This window comes from Anas platyrhynchos, chromosome 20, assembly GCF_047663525.1.
Source record: "Anas platyrhynchos isolate ZD024472 breed Pekin duck chromosome 20, IASCAAS_PekinDuck_T2T, whole genome shotgun sequence".
Classification (NCBI taxonomy): domain Eukaryota; kingdom Metazoa; phylum Chordata; class Aves; order Anseriformes; family Anatidae; genus Anas; species Anas platyrhynchos.
This window is the reverse complement of record NC_092606.1, coordinates 9,139,679-9,162,684: the sequence shown is the minus strand read 5'-3', so window position 1 is coordinate 9,162,684 and position 23,006 is coordinate 9,139,679. Positions and strand designations below refer to the sequence as shown.

Genomic DNA, 23,006 nt, shown 5'->3' with positions numbered 1-23,006 from the left:
CAGGAACCTTCTGCATGTGAGCAGTGCATCAAAGCCAGAAGGCTTTATGCGTACAAGTAGGCAGGTCCAGGGCTTGCTGGCCCACAGCACTCATTTTCTTCTCAAATAGTGATCAGAGACGTAAAGGCATTTGAATGCTAGGTGGAATTCCAAAAGAGCAAAGGTGCTTAGGCTGAAATCCTCAGAGGCAACGGCAGGGGAATCTGTCCTCTTTGTTTCTGAAATCCAACCCAAGTGCTGGGCTTCCGAGCCCATTTGCCTTAGTACGGCTCTGTTCAGAGCTGAGAGTGCTCCAGTTTGCCATTTCCATTTAGGGTACGAGGAGTTCAGGGCAACTAGTCTTCTAAACATGACCCAGGGGCTTTATGAGTCCCACGGGGCTCTCAGCAGCCCAGTGGTGAAGGTGCTGGCTATGAGTGAGGCCACGCCACTGCTGGGAGTGAGCAGCCCAGCCCCAGGTGGCGCTGGCAGAGGGGGGGACCCCATCTGCAGGCCAGGGCAGGGGGTTCCTGAGCACCCCTGTCACCTCAGCCTTGCTAATCTCAGTGCCTACAGTTAAATTCTGGAAATCCCCCTCCATCCCCCATCAATGGCTCTGGAGAAAACAGGCTCCAAGTTCACCAGAGAAGCGGCCATCCAAGTGTCTCCAGAACTCCCCCTGGGCATTTCCAGCGTTAGTCCTAGCTGCTTAACCACAACTGGCCCCAGGTACCAGACACTCTTTTGGCTGGATTTGGCTTAAGATCTTGAGTTTTCTTATAAGACCTGGAAGGATATTTCGCCCCTGAAATATATTTTGCAAAGAAACCATTGCTCTGAAACATTTCAACAACAACAAAACATCTGCTTCGCTAAGCCAAAAATGTATGGAGCAAAAAAAAACACCATTTCTTGCTTTCAAAAGCAGGCTGCAATGTGAAGCTTGACTGTAACTGGACATGACAGTATCCTAAAGCCTTCAGTTTTATTCTCCCACTTCTGAGAAGTGTTTATACTTGAAATCACAGTAAGATAACTCGAGTTAAAGGCACATGCTCTCACTTCTCGATATATAAGTAACGGATTGTTCCCTGGATAATACCAGGGCTTGTCAGAAATATCTAACAGAGACACTGTGATTTTCCACAGCATGCAGTTCTCACTGTGTCAGGAGGTAAGCGAATTTCAGATAGGTGGGGAAAAAGCAGGAGAGACAGCATGGAACTATTCTGTGCCATGCAAGAGATGGTGGCTGTAAGTTTGCTTGTGATTTATTTTCTTGGTTTTGTTAAGAACAGAAGGCAGAAGGAAATTTCCTTTGCATATGTATAACATAGTTTAAAAGACAGGAAGCTTATAAGGTACAAGACAGTGCAATGAGATGTTAAACCAATGCTTGTGCTTTGGAAGGCAGGTTGGGAGAGAGGACAAAAACATCACACAAATTTCAGAATGACCCAGAATCAGGGTCCCTGCTAAACTATACATGCATGCCCTGGTAAATATACATGCAATGTTTCTATTAACTACTACACTGCATTTTGAAAAAGGAGATGTTAAAATGGCAATGATTTTCTGTCCAAAGCTTCATACGTTTTCTTCAAACAAAAGTAGCTAGCAAGCATTTTAACCCTCTTCCGTTCTCCACTGGCCTGTCTCAAATGGAGAGCCTGGCAGTGTGAACAGCCAAGAAATGAAGATTCTCCCAGAGACATCAGTATTTATGTTAAGTTGGCATCAGCTGCACCCGGTTCCTGGTAAGGACCATGCTGATGCTTTTAGAAGCTCCTGGAACACTGCCAAATAACACGCAGCCATGAACACAAAGGTGCAGCAGTTCTCAGCTCCCACGACATCCAGCCACACTACCCAAATCTCTGCTTTTTACCCCTCCCAGCTCGGTGCCTAGCACTGCAGAAACCTCCCACAGACTCCCCTCCAGACTGTCTCTTCTTACCCTCCAGCCACTTCTAGCAGAACCGTGCCCCTGGCAACGTAACTGACCTTCAGCTGGCCAGAGTCCGAGTCGCCCGGGCTTGGTTAATTACCATTAGCACCCCTGCTGTCAGCATCCCTAGCTGTGCTGAGGGGCTCTGGTCTCCCATGACTGCAGGGAGCAGCCCTGTCAAACAAACCCCAAAGAGGAGTTGTAATAAAACTGGGTAAGTTCGCCCCCCTCCTCCTGCTGTACAGAGGCTGCTCCAGAACTTCCTTCCCGTGACAGCTCGAGGTTTCCAGGTTATTGATGGCCGGTCTGTGCCTATTTGTTCTCTTCAATAGCTCTTCTCCATCGCAGCATAAACTCCCTTCCTCCCTGTGGGCTTAGAAAGAGCAACCGTATCTCTGCTCAGCCATGCTACCAAAGCTCTCTGTCTGAGTGAAGCTCTTCATCTTCTTGATCACCCTTCACAGCCCATCTCCAGCTCTTCCAGGGCGGGTTCATCCCTCTGCAGCACAGGGAGCTCTAACAGTGCATCATTTCCCTCAGAGTCCCACCTTGGCTTTGTGCAGCAAGGCCAGTGCTTTCCTCATGCTGAAAACTGCCTCAGACAGCTCTGGGTCATGTCTCCAACCACACTTTGTAGTTTCTTAGCCTAGTTTTGGCCTAATGCACCCAGCTGTCTCTCTCACTCTGTTGTGCCTAACAGAAAAATGCATATTTCTAAAAATAACCTCATACTGTCAGCATGACCAGGCCCTTTGTGTCATTAAATTTTACTTGGATTTTTTACTCCCATCCCCAAGGTCACCCAGTTCTCTCATGTGGTATGTCCCTGCATCCAGGATGCTGTTACACTGCTGCTGGTACCTTGGGATTGCTGATGCCCACTCCGAGGCTATATCACCAGTTGGTTCACATCTACTTGTTGGACAAGTCAATAGTAAAATCATAAACCCCAGTATCAGCCCTTGAAAGATTTGTAATCTGCCTTCTCCCTCTATTTGCTTAGCATACCTGCATGAGTGTGTAGTATCTTGCAGTGTTTTATTACATCCTTTATAGAAATTCAGGCAGATCAGGTCCACTGAGATGCAGCTGCCTAACCAAAAACTGCTACTGAAAGCCAGTAAGTGCACCTACTACAGGTAGGGCCGTGTGATGTGTCCTTATTTCTCTCCAGATCATAAACCTAATTTCCTTCAAAACATGCTCTAAATCCTCAATTATTTTTTTTTTCAAGCTGGCATGATGTTGCAATCCATTGCCATGAACCATTGTGGGCTGCCTACAGTCCAGGAACTGCATGGTCTGAGCTGAATTCCAGCCACCGATGCCCACTTATGAGCACAAGACGAAAGTCTGAGCAGCTCTGCATACGTCTACTGACACCGCAACCAGATGCCCTGGGTGCAGAACTAGTCCTGAATCAGTGTTTTACACCAACACTTTATCCATTCACACAGCCCCTACTGCTCCTGCTAACATGACTTGTGCGCCAGACTTCCTGCCTCTGGGAGGAACAGAGGCACTTAACACCACTTAAAAGACGCATTTCATTTTCTTTTTAATCAGATGTCACTGAGTAAAAAAAGACAAAAGATTAGGCCAGTTCTCCCTCATACAGAATAAACAAAAGATGAGTACGATGAGAAAAAATAAAGGGAAAAAACAAGCTTAGGATTGTAGCGATTTTTAAAGGCCCCATCCAGCAAAGCGTGTAAGCACCTGCTTAATGCTGAGCCCTGCACAGGAGTAATTGCACTAAAGGATCCTGCTTGAATTTCCAGAGGTGGATGAACCCAGTGATGTTAGAGCAGAAGCCAGGCCAGTTTCCTGATGCTAAAAATGGTGTGCATTATTGATGTGTTTTGCAGGATTGGGTCAACCTCCCTTCTGCTCCTTTTTAATACGGTGGGTGTTAATGTATCAGGTGTTTCAAATTGTACTTCTAAAATATTCATTTCTCTGAATATTAGATTTCTAGTCATATTATTTAAATGTATCAAGAAAGCTTCAACTAAATCTTTTAATCCCATTTGATCTACAAACAGAGCTGCAACATGACAGGTTGGATTAATGCATTTGGCATTTGTGAAATTATAAACCTCACACTGCAAACAGACAGCAACTGCTGCTGCTCTTTCCCTTCCGCTTTTGTAACACCAGGCTAAACTAAAATAAACCCCTTCCCTACATCTACATTTGATTGAAAGATAGACATGCAGGAAAGGGTGAAGTATCCTAAGTGATGGGCTCAGTGGGATATTGAATTTATGTCTACGCTTTGATGCTTCTGGGTTTCGTTTTCTGCTCCTGAGTAGAATTAATTCTGTTCCCCACAGGAGCCGATTTGGTATTCTACATAAAACCCCACATTTTATTGTTTTATATCCAACTTTCAGGGAAAGGCGAGAGGTCAAGGGGAGACAGAAGGAATGAAAGGTGGAAAGGGAACCTTTTACAAGCCAAATGCCGTTAAGACCTTTTTTAATATACTAAGATCCATTTTATCTGTCTTCGTTTCAAAAAAAAAAAGACAAGAGCTCTTTTAAAGGGGCCCCTGAATCCTCATTTCCAATTCCATGTCCTTCCTGACAACCCTTTACCTTGTGTTCTTGACAGTTGCACAACTGACAGCGTTACTTTTCCTCTTGTGCTCCACAGCCAGAGCCAGAAATGAGATCGCCAGCTCCTCGCGGGGCCTGACCCAGTGCCCCCGAAGGCAATGGGGAAAAACCCCCTCGGCTCTGACCCCAGGCTCCTCGCTGGCTGCGGTGAAGCGGGTGAGCTCTCCTGGAGGGCCCAGAACCAACAAAACGTTGCCAGGCTTTTGCAGATGCTCATCAGCATTCGGAGCAGCAGTTCCTGTGGCATGGAGGACACTTCAAAGAGCCCAGAAGCAAATGTATATATGGAACAAGGCACTGAAAGGCAGCACAAAAGGTGGCCGCAGGTAGGGAGGAAGAAAAGGGCAATACTTTAACCCAGAGGGCTTTGTCTGAAAGTTTCCTTCCTGAAAGCCTGGGCCTAGCTCACGGCATGATGCTGCTCCAGATTTTTCACTGGTCTGAATGTTAAGCTGATGGTCAGCTTATGCATTGTTGTATGTTATGTAAAGATGCAGGTTTCCAGACCCAGCAGAACTCTTCCAAACTCAGCAATTACACTGAACCAAACTACCCTTGCCTCCCCCAGAGGTGCCTGTGTATGGTGTGGAGGGATGTTTCAAATATCTGTTCCTTTCTCACACATCTCTCCATTTGCTTACCAACAGCACTCCCTCGGGTGTGCCCTGGGATGACCCGAAATACCCAGGGCTCGAGGCAGACAGCACCGCACCCCCTGACCCCACTGCAGTGCCCTTGCACAGCTCCAAGGACAGATCCCTCCCAAAGCAGGGCGAGGGGCCCAAAGAGCAATGCCATGCTCTGGACCTGGGGCAAGGTCACCCTCCTGAGAAGCCCAGCTGTCAGTTAGAGAGTACAGGGGTGAGGCTTGAAAACCAAGGACCCAAAAATAGCAAATATTTGTCTTTGGATGAGTTTGCAGATAGCTTGACACAAAACCTCTAACTTGCACTATGAAATTGACTGTTCTGGTGAACTTTCATCAGCAAAGTGTTCATTTGGAGAAGGGTAAAACCTCCTTCAGAGGCAGGGCAGAAGCCCCATGAGGAGGCACCAGGTCTGCACAGGACCCCACACTGCACACACAGGCACTACATGACTACGTGACCCCTCCAACCTCAGTGGGGATGCACCCACAGCAGTCATGGACACTCCAATTGGGCCCAGATTTGTTAAATTTTAGGGCCTTGGACAGCTTTAATGCAGCCCTACTTAGAGCCTGCAATGTGCGAATGACTCTCTGCTATTTTGGCACTAATAGTGTCAAATGGCATTAATTAAAACAAAACGCTTATAAAACAGGCTGGATTCATCAACAATAAGTGAGGAGATATTTTTTCCTTTTTTTTTTTTTTTGGAGAATTTTAATGAATAAACAGCAATTCCTATTCATTATTTATCTACTTCTGAATTTTAATGAATAGTTCCCAGTGCTCATTAACAAATCTCTGTATTTATGGAAAACTGGCACTTCATAAATATCAAATTGTGCTATTTTATGTGCTGGTTTTATATAAATATAGAAATTCTGTAATTATCACTCGAACTGATCATTAAAATTCAAAAGCAGATAAATAAGCTGAAGCTTTCTGCCTTAGTATTTAGATAAAACATCTTTCTTTTCTTTTCTAAATGCTTTCCCGTGTCCCCACGTGCCGTGCCCTCTCCTCGGGGTGGCATGTAGCCACCGCTCACTTTGCAGGTAGCTGCTTTCTGCTGTGCTGTGTGGGGTTGTGCTCGGTGCCAGTGGCGAGGGAGCCTTTTGTTTGCCTATGCTGGCATTTTCTCAGCCTCGTCTCCACACTGCCAGCATCCTGGTTGGCATTCTCGTTTTACACTGAACTGTCCTATTTCCCCTGACGTTGTTATTGACTTTTGTGTTGCTACAGCACAAACCATTAGCCATTTTATGCAAATCCCTGTGCTGAATGAAATCTTTGTCAAGTCCACAAAATCAAATTCCAACTTGCCATGCAATGTAACTGTATAAAGCTGCCTTTGTTAGGCACAGCTGGGAGGAAAACCAATCCCATCCTATCCAAACCAAACTAAACCGATGCAATCCATGCTCCACATGATCCTGCTCCTCTTTGAAGTGCAGAACAAGCCCTATTCTGATCTCTGTTGTGTAAGGCAAAAGCTAAAGCAACACTGGTGCTGTCCAAGAAGCCATACAAAATTTGTATCGCTTTATTTCAGATTAGTGCTTCTTCCAGCATCAATTAGCCAGAGGAAGACAAAAAATGCACGCATTGAGGTAACACGCCAACAACACGCTGATAACCTGCACTTAGCTGGGTTCACAACACACTATCACCAAGGCCACAGGACATGACAAACACTTTCTAGAAGTATGGTGGCGTTCCCATCCCACAGGACAAGGAATTAAGGTGAAGAAGGAGGTAAGAGGGGGTCACAGAGGGGGTCTGCCTCTGGGGCAGTACCACAGTGCTTACCCAAGGGGATGAGCACACAGGTGGTATTTAAAAGACAGAACTGCGACTCCTACAAAGCAAAACATGCTGAACCTAAAAAACCCTCAGGAGATTATGCAGATAGATTATTATCAGGGCAATGCAGCAGCCTTGTGTTAAAGGTTATTCCCTTAAATACCAGACCAGTGAAAGCCATTGCATTTAAGGGCAAGAAAATTTGTCTGCTCTCTGATTGCATCAAGCCATGAAACCGAAGGTTCCCCAGGCTTCACCTCTCTGTTCTGAGAAGAGTGTGTGCATTTTTTTTATCTATTTCTTAGGCTTTCATAAGTCATGCAACACCCTTGCCATAATGGCCTGAGATAGTTGTGAGGATTGTTAAATATGTCCAACAATATGTAATAAGCAAATGCAGCAGCCACATCTCCTAACAATTATTCTTTTTTTTTTCTTTTTTCTTTTGTTCAAAAATCCTAATCTCCCTGTGGTTTTGCACATCAATACACCTGTAACAGAACAGACTTTGGATCTCAAAGACTGTGGCACCATCTGAGCACCACATTATTCATCAGGTTTGCAATGGGAAAACTCCCTTCCAGTTTCCTGACGAGGCTGAAGGGGTTCATAATGGCCTGGTCCAAAATTTCCGTTTGTACTTATCTGCTCCCCAGAGCTAAATCACACCAAGGCTGCTCCAAATTGCAGTCAACTGAGTCAACACTCAGTTACATCACCTGTGAGATGACACTTTTCTCTTTTTTTAATCCATTCTAACTGTAGAGAAGTGCAGTTTAAAGAAAGTGAGGAGTCTGATGTGTTTTAGGAGCAGCTTTCTCTTTGCTATTAACACTAAGGAGGACAAGTGGGATAACAGCTCTTCACCTCATTTCTTCCTTGAGCCTTCCTTTGCTTTACTTAAGCTTTGCCTCCTCTGACGCTGACATTGTAAGAATCTTGGAGCAGGAAGAGTGTGTTTAGTCTGTGGTGGGATGGCACCTCACATGATGAGGCTCCACTTCATCACTGCAGGCCCAGGAATAAAGATAAGACAACGAGTAAGATGGATTAGCTATGGCACTTCACTCTAGCCATTAAAAGCAGGTTGTAAAACTGTCTGGCCAGTCACTGGGAGAAATCACGGGGATCCCTGCATGCAAACTTCATCTCCCAGGATGATGGCTGTCTCATCAAGGAATGCTGCAATCAGCTGCTCCCACAGGGGAAGGGAGAAAAAAAAAAAAAAGAGGGGGGAAAGAGAAAGAAAAAAAAAACAACACATCTTTCTCTTTCACACTTATTTTCCCCTTATCTCTTTACTAGTTTTTAACTCCAGCTCCACTTTTTCGGTCTGACCCTTTTTCTATTGTGCCGAGCTCCTCCACAGTGCTGGCAGCTGCTATTCAGAGAGTCTGCAAGGCAGCTGAAGGCTGAAGGTTTCATTATAGCAAAGCCCTCCTAATGTTGTGCATTGTGCATGGTTCAGCAGTGCAGTCATTAATCCTCTCCCACTGCTCTCTGCCACCCCTGGGGGAGGTTCTACTCCAGGAGGCATATCCCCTTGGCCTGTCATGTTGAGAGCCAGAAGCTCTTGAATTATTTTTGAATTTATTGCCACAGTTGCAGCAGAAACATTTGACTTTTCTGTCTAAATCAATACTGGGTTCCTTCCTCCTTTTTTTTTTTAAGGACATATGTCTACACAACTGCTTCACTGCCAAGCTCTTCAAAAGCGCAAGCAGAGTCGGCGATGTTGGATCATTCTGGTGGCAATTCAGTACGCCTTTCAACTGCCGATCTACAAGCAGGTCAGTCTTGTACTATTCAACCACATTCCCCCGCCATTCCAGGTTTGATGTTGACCTACTTTCCCATGCCATAATTCACTAATATTCCCCTCAGCATCCAGATAATAAAGTGAGAGAAAAAATCCAAATCCGACTTGCACCAAGCAATTATTTTCACATCCATCTGTATGTGCTGTGTTAGTGCCAGGGTTTTGTTAATGCACAATGGAGGATAATGAGATCACTTTTTAATTCTCCATCTTCTTCCATCTGAAGCCCTGAAAGCACTGGGGAAGAGCTGTCATGTTTTACCAGGGAAGTGCTTCACACCACAGCGTACCTGATAGCAGTTACGGACGTGTTTACAGAAAGGTGCAAGGAAGAAGCAGATAAATAAACCAATGTAAATCCCTATGTCAAGCATTTGGCATAGTTTCAGTAACACCTCAGGCGATTTGACTCCCTTTACAAATACTGATCCTTTAAACTAAGTCCTCAGGTAACCTTCAGACAGAAGCAGAGGTGGGGAGACGAGGTGGTTTGCTTCTGCCAGAGACGAAGGCTTTATTTGCCAAGTAGCCCGTGGGCTGTACAGATGGAAATGCAGCACTGCAGAACACGATGCTACGGAAAGGCCCCGTCCCTACAGCAAGGGGATGCAGGTCCACACTCCCAGCGTCACCCAGAGCACTACACTGCACGGTGTCCCCACCAGAGCAAGCTCACCGCCGCACGTACTGCTCAGGAAAAGGAGCGGTGCCGAGCTGCTCAGCCGACTGCAAAGCCAGCCCTGGCCTCCTGCTCCTGCGCCCAGAGCCGTGCCAAGGCACAGACCGGCTGCCACGCAGCAAGTGGACAGGGATTGATAGGCCTTAGGGCCAGAAGAGACCGCGCAGCTCATCCCGTCTGCCTTCGCACCGACCATATGCTGTCAACATCTCGCAGATGTAACGCGGACTGCACGGGACTTCTGAAGGCTTCAGCCTACCAGCTCTGCACCGCCTGGTAGCCTGCCTGCGAGAGGGTGTGTGAGTGTTTACTACATGTTGGAGCAAAATGATGAAGGCATCAATATTTAACAATGATACCTGAGGCCTACCACACAAGGAGAGTGTAGTTCACCAGCAGGTTTTATTTTCTTATTTCTAATTTTCCTCCCTTTTCAGGCTCTTATTTTCCATAGCTCACTGTCATATGCTCTCCCTAGTGACACATGAAGCAATGTCCTGCCATCTGCTGCATGGAAATCCCTCTCCACATCCCTTTCCAGGAGAAGATGTACGTGAGACCTTGTTGCCTGTGGCTTTGTGGTTCGCTGTGTGCCTGTACCTGCAACAGCCACTTCAGGGAAACACACTGTGTTTCTGAAAGAGAAAGCAGAGGAGTTCTGAGTTATGATTAGGACTCAGATCTAGGGGACTAATGAGCACGGGTTCTAAATTCTGCAAATTTTTGCAGCACAGGCTATCTACAACTCCAGCACGACAAGTATAAAGAGGCAGCGGGACAAACTGGCTACGTTCAAACCAGGAGACTTAGGGACGCATACAAGCTGCTCTGTACCAAGTCACCAACCAGGATTCCAGAAATGATCTTGGAGTAAGGTCTGGCCAGTACTAGAAGCCCTTGACACAGAAGTAAAAGTTTTCCAAGCTGTGCTTTGTTTTAAATGTGATCTTTTTTAGCTACTAAAACTGCTGTGTATTCAGACAATCTCCAAATATGCATAACATGAGCTGAAAATACCTAGATGAACTTCTTGAGTCGGGTCAGATGTTTGTTGGCATTCTTGAAATAATCCTCTTGATCTTCCAAAAAATTACTAAAGAAAGCTTGACGTAATTATAATTGAAGCAACTCTGATGCCTTCAGCAGAACTGGCATGTCAGTTTACACTGGGATTAAGCTTGGTACACACAATTTTTACTGTTCTCAGAGTCCTGTTTTGATGGAACAATCTGTGCTCCTGAAACTTTGGGGAATTCCCCAGAGTGCAAATTTCAGCAGTAGGCAAAGAGATGCTGCTTCAGAAGGTTCCCTAAGTAAAAAGTGTCAACAATACCACCCCTTGTCAAAAAGAAATAAGGAAAACAACACATTAAATCAAAAGAAAGGGCTGCTCCTTTTTAAAGCAGAAGGTGTTTTTAAATCACCGGGTTAGTGTAAGTGCAATAGAGTCTGGGTTTTTATAAAAGTTAGAGTTGGACAAGTCATTCATTCATGAACTGATTATGAAGTCTCCTGACATTTGTCTGTACAAAAGTAGTAACTAGGGGTTAATCAAATTCCACAGAATCCATTTGTAATTGTGTTCTCTGTAAAGGTGACATTATGAGGCATCAGAAGCTACCGTGCACATCTGCAAGATCTGCTAGTGGGGAAAAAAAAAATAATCTGGCCTTACAAATGCCTCTGAGAGCTTCAACTGTCTTAATGCATAGCTGGATAATGCTACGTTACACAGAGAGTTAAAGTCTCTGGAACAGGTTTGAGTGCATGGGTAGCTGCAAGGAAAGAAAAATGAGGAAAGATTTACCAGAGCACAGGAGGATGATGTGCACGTAGACATCTTCTAAATAGAAAAAGCAGCCTCCTCCAGATACATCTGATGACAAGAAAAGGAGCTCAGCTCCCAGACTATGGTCCAAGTTCACAGCTAAAGTTGTTTCTAAGCCTTGCAGTTGGCACCCTTTCCACCCCATCTAAATACAGCCAAACACAGCCTCCTGAACATGGGGAACTGGCTGGGGAGCAAGGAGACCCATCCTCAGCTGTGACCACACACAGAGCTGGACTGAAGTCAACCAAGCTCTGAGGCTTTTGCCAGCCTTGCTGTGAGGTTATCCTGCAGAGACCTTCCTGCCCTCAGGGAACATCATTTTTCTGTCCAACAGCATCATCATAGGGGAGACCAAACAGGGCCACACCAGTGAAGCCTATTTGGAGGATGCTGCCACCGGTGGGTGCACCTCAGAAATGAGAAAAATAAGAAATGAGAATACTGAGAAATAACTTTAAATGAGAAATAACTTTACATTACTCTCAGGAAGAGTAGCAGGACACATACAGGAGGCCAATAAGCAAAAAGTGCACATAAACTGGAGGCAGAGGTGAACCACCCACGGTCAGCACGTGGTTGTGCCTTGCCAGTAATACATTTACACATCCATGAAACATGAATTGCAATGCAAAACAAAGCAATATGGTTGCAGAAAACTAATCTCAGGGGGAGTGTGAGCATCTCCCAGTGACAGGAGAGCCTCCACAATATTTTGCACTTGTATTTGGAAACAGAAACTGCTCTGGAAAGACCCCGGTTGCAGCTTCAGCCTTTTAACAACCAGGCCAGGCAGGTGCAGATCTGCATTGAATGTCTGAAATTTCCACTGGGCTGGAAGTGGATTAAGCTCAATAAATGCAGGAACCTGCCCAGGCTTCCTGATATGGCAGGAGGCTATCAGGGGCTATCAGCTCCTACTGAGTCACTTGGGCAGACAGCCCTCCTCTGAAGTTTTACGTGGGGCTTTGCTGAGCTAAAGGCTGCTTTCTTACCTTGCTTCGCAGGTACAACTGAATGGCTCGAGCATGCTGTTAACCCTGTGCATAGGAAAATACATCCTGCTTAACGCATGATTTTGCAGACCCAGGATGTACCAGCATTGCTGTAAATTTAGCAATTTTGCTGTCTGGTCACATTTCCTCCCCATCAGCCTGGGCAGTGTGATTTGTTGCCCTGGAAGAAAATCGCTATCATGTTAGCAGCACACAGCAGCAACCATTCTAACATCTGACACAGCCGTGGTAAGCCCCTGACCTGACATTTAGGAGAGACTCATTTCGACTCCAGTGCGCTTTGGAGTAAGCCCTAAAGACCTTGCCCATGCTTCACACCAGCAGCACTGCCTGTGATCAGAGCCTGACTCTTCATCGGCTGTGGCTCCTGGGGTCTTTTTATTCTTTCTGAACATTCAGGCTACAAATGGCAGCTTCTCAAAGCTAAATGTTTGGCTTGTGGTTATGGAATGGGAGGTAGAAGGCGTGGTTAATTCCCAGCTTGGCCACGTGCACCTCAAGCGATACCATCCAGATTTTGCAGGGCCTGGTTTATCCCAGCAGCACTAAGCTGTCCTGAACTGAGCAGCTACCTAGCAGAGCTGGGTGTGCTTGCCACCCTTGCAAATCAGACCCTTAAATTCTCTGCCAGGCACGCTCCTCCGACGTGCTTGTGCAGCACCCAGCACACAGAGCTCCGGGGGGTTCACGGAGGAGCTGAAAGAAAGAGTGGGAGAGCAGGGACCTCCCTTACCAGGGGTCAGCAGGAGGGGGTTTTCCAACACCCTGGGAAAGCTGATCAGAAAACGCCAGAGGGAAAAGGGATTCTAATCCTCCCAAACAAACTTGGAAGATTACACAGGCTGACTCATGGGCACATTTAATGGGTTTCTGGCAGAGTGATTGTACCTCCTCATTTGAACCGCTCAAAACGAAGGCAGAATTTTAGTCACACAGAAATTACATCAAAAGGAAAAGCCAGATGTTTTGTGAATCCAACCACTAATGAGCTACAAGTGCTGTTTTTTTCCATTGTACAAGAAAATTATGAATTTTTAAACATATACAAAACAAATTGTTTGTGATTACATTAGACCTTCAAAAGAAAGTGGGAACATAAATTCAGAGATGAATAGCATAATATTGGATGCTTGCCTCACTGCTTGACTTCAATAACTTATCTCAATAAATCCCCCAGCAGAAAGCATCTTATGTACTTCAAGTCTGGAGAAGATGAGACATGAATGCTGGAGGAATTACAAGACAGAGGGGCTTTCTTGCAACAGTGAACAAGCTGAAAATTACAAGGTAATGGAAACTCAGCAGGAGGCCCCCGTACCCTGCCATTAGCTAACTCCTACAATGATTGCTGCAGAAATCACTTAGGTTATGTAAGCACCGTACACTGTTTCTGCACTTTGCATCTCTCTCCACCTAAGCACACAGACAATTTAATTAGGCAAGAGGAGATACCTGAGCAACAGGGACTTCAGCGTGCAGATGAAGCAGAGCTGGCTCCCCGACCAAAAGCAGCCCTCTGTCCCAACACGACCGTCTGCCTCTCCCTTCTTTGTTGCACTTCAACACTGGCTGCACAGACTGGTTTATTAAAACGTTAACCTTTTTTAAGCAAATATAGCCCTGTCCTCCCAAAACCACACTACTGTCATGACTGTGGTGCTCAAGGGAATGATGAATTAACAGAAGGAAGGAGAGCATCAGGCTTTAGTTGGTTATACAGCAATTAGTGCACGTCTCTCATGCTTCCTCCTATGGTCTCACCCCAAAGACACACTTGTTATCCCAGTCTTGGATAATAAGTCAGATCCATATAAACCTCCCTATGCTTTGCTTCTTGTTTTATCCTCATAACCTCCTGGTTGGTAAGTCCAGGATAAACGGGGAAGAAGAAAACCAGCCCAGCAGGTGCAGTGTGGTAGAGCAGAATGGGAAGTGCACACAAAAGAAAGCAGGTCAGAAGAAAATGCTTCCTCCAAGAAGCTAGGACACAGAAACAGAGGCAATCCTCTGCTGAGAGTTGGGAACACGCAGGAGATACAGGGGAGATCATATCAGACTTTCCCCAGAAGCTGGGGAAGGCGAGAGCAGCAGGAATGTCTAATGGAGCATCACTTCATACTCAGGCAGTGACACTGGTGCTGTGAGTGCACTTACAGTGCAGGCACCTGGAGGCACAGTGCCAGGACTGGGGAGCAAGGCACATAGCCAGGAGCTCTGCGGAAGGGCTCTCCAGAACAAGGGGGCACCAGGAAAACATTGCAGGCCCCTAAGAACTGCTCTCTCTTACGCTCCCTTGGGCTATCACATCACGAAGCTGTGCTAAACCCTGGCTGCTACAGGGAGCCTGAAGTTCCAGAAAAAACAAGTGAACAAAATGCCCACAGCAGCCTGAAGTTCATGTTTCTCATCCCTCAATAAGAAGTTTAACCCCACAAGACCCTGGGCTCTGTGCCACTGGCCGTGGCAGAGCTCTAGAGCCAGAGGACAGCTCCTCCTCCAAAAAACAGAGGCCAGAGACATGATTTGCTCAGCAGAGAGGAAACAAGTCACAGAAGATCAAACCTGCGGCCTGATTTTTGATCTTGGGTGCTTAAAAGACAGGCATCTGAACCCATATTTAGGTACTCACATGAAGTATTCCTGTGCATAACCGTGGAAAGCTTGACTCTGAGGGACTTCAAGCTAGATACGAGTTGACACTTCTGATAGCTGGGATCTTGTACACATGCCTGAGAGTCATGCCTAACCTTACCTGACATCAGTCCCAGCATCCCCCAGAGAGAGGTCAGAATCAAGCCCAGACTGGGGCTAGATTAAAGCATGCCCTAATGGCAACCCTTGCAGTGCCTGTGCAATTCTGTGGCTCTGCCTCAGCTCTCAAAGAAAGGGCTGGGAGTTATGTCCTCTAAGGCTGTGCCCCCCATGGAAGCCCCTTCCACACTATCAGCATGTGCTATAACCATCAGCAACTCCTTTGATATACACTGCTTGTCTTTAAACTCAGCCCTCCTCCAGCATCCTCCAATCAATACCATACCAGGACTTGGGAGGTACCTTGGTATTTTCCAGTAACTGTGACAGAAAATGCCAGATGTACTGCAAATGCCACTGCAGCCACCAGGTGACATTTACTCCTGCGCTGGGCTTCAATATCAGTGGGACAGATTGTGTTCTGAGCAGGAGGAAGGACAAATTTCACCCTCTGTCTCAGAGAGGTTTTCATTATGATGACTGTTACTGGTACAAAATATGCAACAATAAAATCTTACTTCTCACTGTGTTCTAAAATAATATTATCTGAAATCAGAAAGATACTAAATATTAACTTTTATATATTCTTGTTTTTCTTCTGTATCCAGAGGACAAGATGTCTAGAAATACCAGATAATCAATTTAATTTGTACCAACTTGTAATTCCAACATTTGCCCTACAGCTCTATAAATAAAGGTGGCAAGGGAGGAGGGGCACCTGCAGAATTTTTGTGGTGCTGCCCTGAAGAACCTCATAGTACTTGTGTGAAGTTCTGGCATGAGAACGGGATTGTTTTTAAATCCTCTCAATAGTACTTACACAAAAACAAAAAGGAAGATGTGGAAAAGTAACTGTGATATTCACTCTGAATGAATGTCACTGAGTCTACACCTCCCTCTGTCTGATCAGGTTACTTCCAGCATGAGCTGTTGTCTTGTTTTGCAGTCTGGCTGCTCCCTTACCTGTGCTAGATGTCTCTACGTGCAGCTCTCATTACTGATGCTGCTTGACCTTTGAAAAGCAGAGTTTCATCCTCTTCTGCCTTTTGTCTTCTAGCATCGCTATTCAGGCTGTAACGAGGACAAGAAATAAGGTAAGTTCTTCAGTTCCACTTCCTGTCCTTCCCTTCTGACCTCTTTCTAAGCAGGATCCCTATTCTACCTGAAGAGCTACCCTGCTGCTATCCTGACCAGCACCAGAGCTTGCACGGTCTGTGCCTGATTTAAAGCAACAAACTGACAGTTTTCTTCCTGGGCTTGGCACCTCATATGGCACAGGAGTACTTGAGCCTCAGCAGAACAGCATGGCAAGACATGTCCCTTGTGCAGCACAGACCCGCTGAAATGCTTCCCTTCCCCTCTCACGGTATGATGTTAAACTCCGTACCCCCTCCGCAGCAGCAGAGCATCAGTGACAATTTTGCCTGTCTAATTCAAGCCTTGTCAATTAAATGACAGGAAATAAATGGCAACTTTAATAGCACTCCGTAACTAAAATGACTCCACAATAATTTTTGCTTTATTGCTCACTTGTGTCATATCAAGTATCACATTATTCTGAAAAACATTCCCAGAAGGCGGAAAAAAAAAAAGAAAAGAAAAAAAAAAAACAGAAAACCAAAACCAACAACCAAATAATGAAGCAGTGAAGCAAGGAAGCTAAACTAGTGAAAGAAGGGACCAAAATGTGCTTTCTGTTTTGGGGTTTACGCTGTTGATCTCTTTTGTAACTGTGGGCACAGCTCAATGCCACTGACGCAGTGACTGTAGATGCGCTTAAATTAAAGTTGGTGTTTCACAGAAATTCACGTTTCCAAGTTTTGTTATGCCAAGACACTCAGCTATAGCCAGACACTGAGACAACACTGAATATTCAGAGGAAAAAATAAACAGTTCAAACCCATGATTTAATACTTTGAAGTGTGGCATTGCCTCTGCTCCCTTAGAGATATCTGCTGAAAACTGACGTGCAGGAAGACCAGATTACTTAACGCTGACATCAACTTGCTTCACTGTGGATTCTTATTTGTTCTGAATGATCCTCAAGAACTGGAGTGTGTTAAATGCACACCACCAACCAGTAAATGCTTATAATGACAGTTATTTGTCATATATTCTCTTAGCACCGAATTTCTGCATGGTGGATGCAGGACCAGGCAAGAAAAAGAAACACTGAATAATTTACATGTTGGAAGGGATTTCTGGAGGTCTTCAGGCCAACCTCCTGCTCAGAGCTCTTTCAGCTGTATCAGGTTGCTGAGGACCTTGTCTGGTCAAGATTTAAATATTGCCAAGGGTGAGATCCCAGACCTTCGTTGGGCCCTTGTTCTGGTGTCTGACCACTGGAACTGTTCTCTTTATATCTGGAAAGGCATATCCAGAAAGGTTATATATCTGGAAACGTTCCCTAATTCCTTTCCACTTCTATCACTGCAATTTCCCCCATCAAACACTGTGTTTCTTGCCTCTTCTCCTACCCTACTAGAGGTAAAGGTAGAATTAAGCTGTGTGGAAACCTTTGCCAGCATCAGTATTTTGCATTATTCTGTAGTAACCAGCTTCTCTACTTGTATCCAGAGATGTGTTAACTCTTACCAGGATCTAAGGCCTAACCATGAAGTTACTGAGAGTTTTCCCGTAAGCAACACCTAACATCATCCTGTGATGTCAATGACAATTTGTGAATGCTCAGCAATGTTTTACATTATTTAGTAAGGACTCACATGAAATCAGCGCTAGCTGGGATTATGCTGGGCTATTGTCTATGCTGCAGTAACATGCACTGACAACCAAATTCATGTTTTCACAAAAATAACAGGGCAAGGAAGGATCAGTGAATTTGCTGGAACGCCTGAAGCACGTCAGCACAGGAGACGTGACAGTAAAAGAAACATCACCAGCTGAAGCCATGAGCTCCGTGGTCTCCAGGCAGCTCTGGCTGGCACTTTGCTTATCATTAAGTAGGAAGTCGTTCAGTTTCTCTCCCAATATTTGCTGCCGTAGACCTCAAATATAATTCTTCCTGCACAGGAGAGCACTCCACAGATGAATCAGTTCCATTCGCCACGAAGGCAAACTGGTCTGCTACATAATTGATTTTCCACAGACAATTGATTTAAACTTTTCAAACCCCTCATGATGGCAGGATTAGATCTGAGCCTTTCCAGTGCCCTACAGTTTGCAGGGCAAGCTCTGAGCTACGTTGCTCTTTCACTGACTTCTGCTTAATTGGATGAAGGGGACAGAGTTCAAGGGCAAGCCAACAGAAAGTATTTTATTTAAACATAGCCCTAAAGTACCTGTAATGAGGAACTGTCTCTCTCACTCCCCCGTATAAATGGCAGGAGCAATATTTCCATTCCATTCACCACTCTCGGCTACATGGTTAATACGGAAACCTGATTTATTTTATCCTATAGCATTAGTTCAGGAAAATGTGTTTATTATGGGTCCCATTATAATATACTTAGCACTGTCCTTTCAAGTCATGACTAGAGGTTTATTTAGGAACTAATTCAGCACCAACTGAGGTTAAAAAGAGGCTTGCAGGTGTCAGTGGAAACTGCACTGAATTTTCACTGACTGTTACAGTTAAAATAATTGGTATTAGAGCTGAGGGAAAGCAATTAAACATTTTTACATACAGTTTATTAACATAAACGGCATTACTTTTCCAAGTGCATTATTGTTTCCCATAAGTTTTCTTACTAGGTTATATGGGATATACCAAGCCTCTGTGGCTGCATTTCCTTCTGACAAAAGTGGAATTTGGAATTCCAGAACCTGGAGGTTCCAGCAGCTGCTAGGATCACTTCCACCCACATCAGGATGGTCAGGCAGCACTGAGCCCTCTGCCCGCAGCAATGCCTAGAGCAGCCACCCCTATTTTGTGCAGGGGGGAAATATGGCAAAACTTTACAGCATTTCCACATCCTTAAATCTTTCTGAAAAAATCAAATATGAAAAATCTCAGTTTACAGAATATTTTCTTTTTCAGTCCAATTGAGCACTCATTTATTTTGCAGCCCCAGTGCAGAGGATATACCATCCCCAGAGGCCTGGGTGCTTACAGCGATCACAGATAGTAGCTGGACCAGAGTAACAGTTAACAGAGGTGATGCTTTATATCCTTTTTAGATCACTTAATAATGCCTGAGGTTTGGGGGCGAAGCAAAAAAAAAAAAAAAAAGCAAACAATAGGTTGGGGATTTGTCAGCAAAGCTGACAGGCATGTATCAGCAAACACAGAGCGTGTCTCTAAGCTATTTATGTTCTGAGTACTATGCACTATTTGAAATGACCGGTGTTGGATTGAATTTTCTGCATCAAGTTGCTTATAATGAAACTGTCTTTAAAACTGTACGTAACCTAGCTGGGAAACAGAACTGGTCACTGTTGTGACAGAAACTGAATCAGCCAGATTTTTCAGGTAGATCTGCCCAGACCCATTTTACCAGGACACCGTGGAAGACCTTGGGGTTTTAACAACCCAAACCAAGGTTTTATTTGAAAAGGAACTTGAACTAACAGCTTTTCCTTTTACAAAGCTCAGAATGGTGTGGGTAAGATACAGGTTCCCAGTGTGTTCCTGGGGGACGGATCCTTTCATTAAGGTGTGCTCTCCGGGCAGTGCTCTGCAGCTTGCTGGCATGCAGAAAACTGCGTGCAGGCACTCTAGGTAGAGAGGAAGTCTTTTTGTGTACCCCCACCAAGGCCTGGTGTTGTCCCTGACCCCATGGTCACCTGCTGCATGCTGGGGTCTCCCTGTGCCCAGTTCTCCCCCATCCCTGCCCCAAAGTCCCTCACAAGCACACTCCAGGACAGAGAGATCTCCTGCCCCTCCCAACACCTGACCCAGCAGCTCCCTTTCTGAAGGCTGATTATTCTGGTCAAGGGAATATAAGCATCATAGGAAAAAAAATAATCATAGTTTAAAAAAAAAAAAAAAAAAAAAGGCAGCAGGAATTTTGACAGACCACATTGCTTTTCCATCCGCAAATGGAACAGGAGCTCGGTTTGTTAACGCCACCCCAGGGGTACTGCAATGTCTGCCTCCAGACAGAGCTGTGATTAACTGGGAGCTGTGATTAATCACCAATGCCTTGCCCTACCTGTGAGGCCAAACGCCAAGAAAGCGACTGACCCTGCCAAGAGGCCGTGTCTGCTGCGTGGTGCCCCAGGAGGGCTCCCCGCTTTGCAGGGCGGTGGAAGCCCCCAGCAGCTCTGCAGGGGCTCCCCACCAGGGTTTCTCATTGGAGCCTCCTGCAGCGCCCTGCAAAGGGCTGACCACACGCTGCCTCATTGCAGGTGGGAACGCGATGTGAAGGTTTGCCTGTGCTCACCCCGAAGGGGAGCTGGGGGCGCAGGGAGGGCTGGCAGCTCCTCCTGCCCCAACGTGGGGCCACAGCACCAGGGGCCCATGCATTGCCAGCGCGCGGTGGGCAGCCACTGCGATGTTTCACACGTCCAGCAGTGACCACAAGACAGCGGTTTCCACCCCCTGTGTTCATGTTCCTCCTTCCTAAAGCACCAAGTGTGGCAGCCAAACAGCCAGCCTGACAACAGCGTCTGAGCCTGAGACAATCAGCTCAGGACAAAGGCGAAGATAATTGCTATTGTCTCGCTCTCATCATAACAGTGCTGGGAAGAACCAGGCTCTCACTGCCTCTCCTCGCCACATAAAAAAGTAGGCTGTTTGTTTTTCTTCACAGCGACACTATTAAGTTATTCTGAATTAATATACGAGCCAGTCAATAGAGAGGTTGCTCCTTATGGCAGGCACGCAGGACACCCAGCTGACAAGGTGTTTTTCACATTAGAGCAGCAAGGTTTTTAATGGAGTGTAAATGTCTTTAATCACCCAGGCTAAACAGCACTAAGCACGAGTTCAAGGTGACTCCAACAGCTCCTATTCAAAATCTGCATTTTCATCTTCCTGAGATTAATTCATATTTTAATCGCTCCTATCACCGATTGAAGTGCTAGCAAAGGGAGCGCTTTCATTCCTTTGATCTCCTGCTTTTGCTATGCACAGGCAAGGTTGGATGTTAGGCAGACCTACAAAAATTACCCTGCTTCGGGGGACAGCACCTGGAACAAGTGGGGAATGGTGAAATCACACAGCAGAGGTGGAATCAAGGCCTGGGGTCATGTTGCCTAATGCTTCTCATGGCATCCCACACATTTAATTCCATACACTGCTACCAAAGCGAGATAGACTTGATCAGTTTCCTCAAAATTTGATCCAGGGAAGATATTCAGACAACCCAGTGAGCTTGCAGATTTTCAGCACAGAGTCAACCCCGCACACGGCCTGTCACAAGCTGCAGTGGTGGCTGTGGCCCTGAGTCTCCTCCACCCCAGAGAGCTAAAGCAACACAGAGTTCCTCCTCCTACCCCGACAAAAAGGGCCAGGCAGTCCCACAGCTCCACCAAGGAGACAAACAAGGGCGGCTGTGATAAGTGTAGGTAACATCACACATCGGTTGGAGAAGGGACAATGAGACATTTTGTTCTTGCCACAGCACACCAGCGAGGAGCTTTCAAAGAAGTTGAAAGGAAGAAAATTCAAAGCCAGCAAAAAGGAATATTTCTACTGTGATTAGCCTACAGCACTCATTGCCATGGGATGTTCCTGAAGGAACGGCAAAAAAAAGATTTGAAAAGGCATTGGAAATACATCTGCCTATCGGGGCTGTCTCAAGTTGATGGCTGTCAAAACGGGGGAAGAGATCTTAAGGTTTTCTTTCCGCCCTGTGCGCTCTCGCTGCTTCTGCACCTTCCAGAGCCGCAGGGAAGCTGGGCACACCAGCAGGAGCAATCCCTCAGCCTCCTGACCTGGGGACTGCAGGGGCCACAGCCGGGCCCTGCACAGGACCAATTCTTTGGTCGAGGAGCTCCTGATGCCCCTGGGAGGGACTCTGCCAGCAGCCCCCATCCTCTCGGCTGGTGCAAAAAGGTCTCTCGCCAGCCTGCCACTCTCCTCCCAGACCAGTTTGCCCAACTTTTGAATGGCACTTCCTCCTTTAATTTGATTAGTGACAGCTGCTATTATCTGAGGAAATCTAAATTGCCTCTTCCTGTGCTAATGAATCACTGTACTGTGTGTGTGGGGATTAGAGACAAGATGGATTTATTAATACGCTTCTAATTAAAGGGACAGTGCCGCTGGAACTGTGGCAGTCTGTGAAAGGGTTGTGGCAGGTTGTGGAGGTGGAGAGACACAGGTTGTCACTAATTACAAGCCACACTTGTACCTACCTATACCTCTTCACAGACTGCAAATAGTGAGTGGGGATACGAATTTGGGTGCTGGAGCTGGGCAGCTGCATCAATGGGGATGTCACAGCAAGCTTGTGCCCGCAGGAACCAGTTCAGGCCCAGCACAGGACTGGAGCCACACCGCCTGCTCCAGCAGCCAGCATGTTTTTAAACCTCTGACAGCCTGGAGGGAGGAGGATGTACCAAGGAAAGGGTCATCCTAACCCGACTTCTCCCTGCACTCCTTCCTAAGCATCCTTTATTATCTGTCAGGTAATAAATCACACCTACCTGTCTGGTTAGATTTTGGGTCTGATGGAGGCTAACCACTTGGTTAGCTAAGAGTTTTAGCTTACAATTGCTCAGGTCTCTAGCGTGAGAGACTGTAATGAGTTTGTTTTCAAGATAACTGGGCACTTAAAAAAATCACCAGCCAGTTTACAAAACGCTAGTGATGGATTTTGTAAACTAAACCTAATTTCTGTACCAACAGACCTGTTTGCAAGAAGATGTGATCTGAATATGTGATGCCCTGGAGAGTTACTGTCATTCAGGCTGCTTGATAAAGAAAAAAGGAGTGAAAATAAAAAAATAAACCTGTGTACATTCTTCTTATCTTGTACTTAATGCCAGAAACCCAGAGAGATGGCTTCAA

The 23,006-nt window shown here is 45.9% G+C and overlaps 1 long non-coding RNA gene across 4 annotated transcripts in view; it reads right to left on the bottom strand.

The window, feature by feature from the left end:
• The window catches only part of LOC106016501 (uncharacterized), a 331,834-nt gene that overhangs the window by 133,372 nt on the left and 175,456 nt on the right, over positions 1 to 23,006 (bottom strand). For all 4 annotated transcript variants that reach the window (XR_011804222.1, XR_011804223.1, XR_011804224.1 and 1 more), the window contains one exon: positions 16,055 to 16,162. This is a non-coding gene — a long non-coding RNA (uncharacterized lncRNA). The remainder of the gene's footprint in view (positions 1 to 16,054; positions 16,163 to 23,006) is intronic.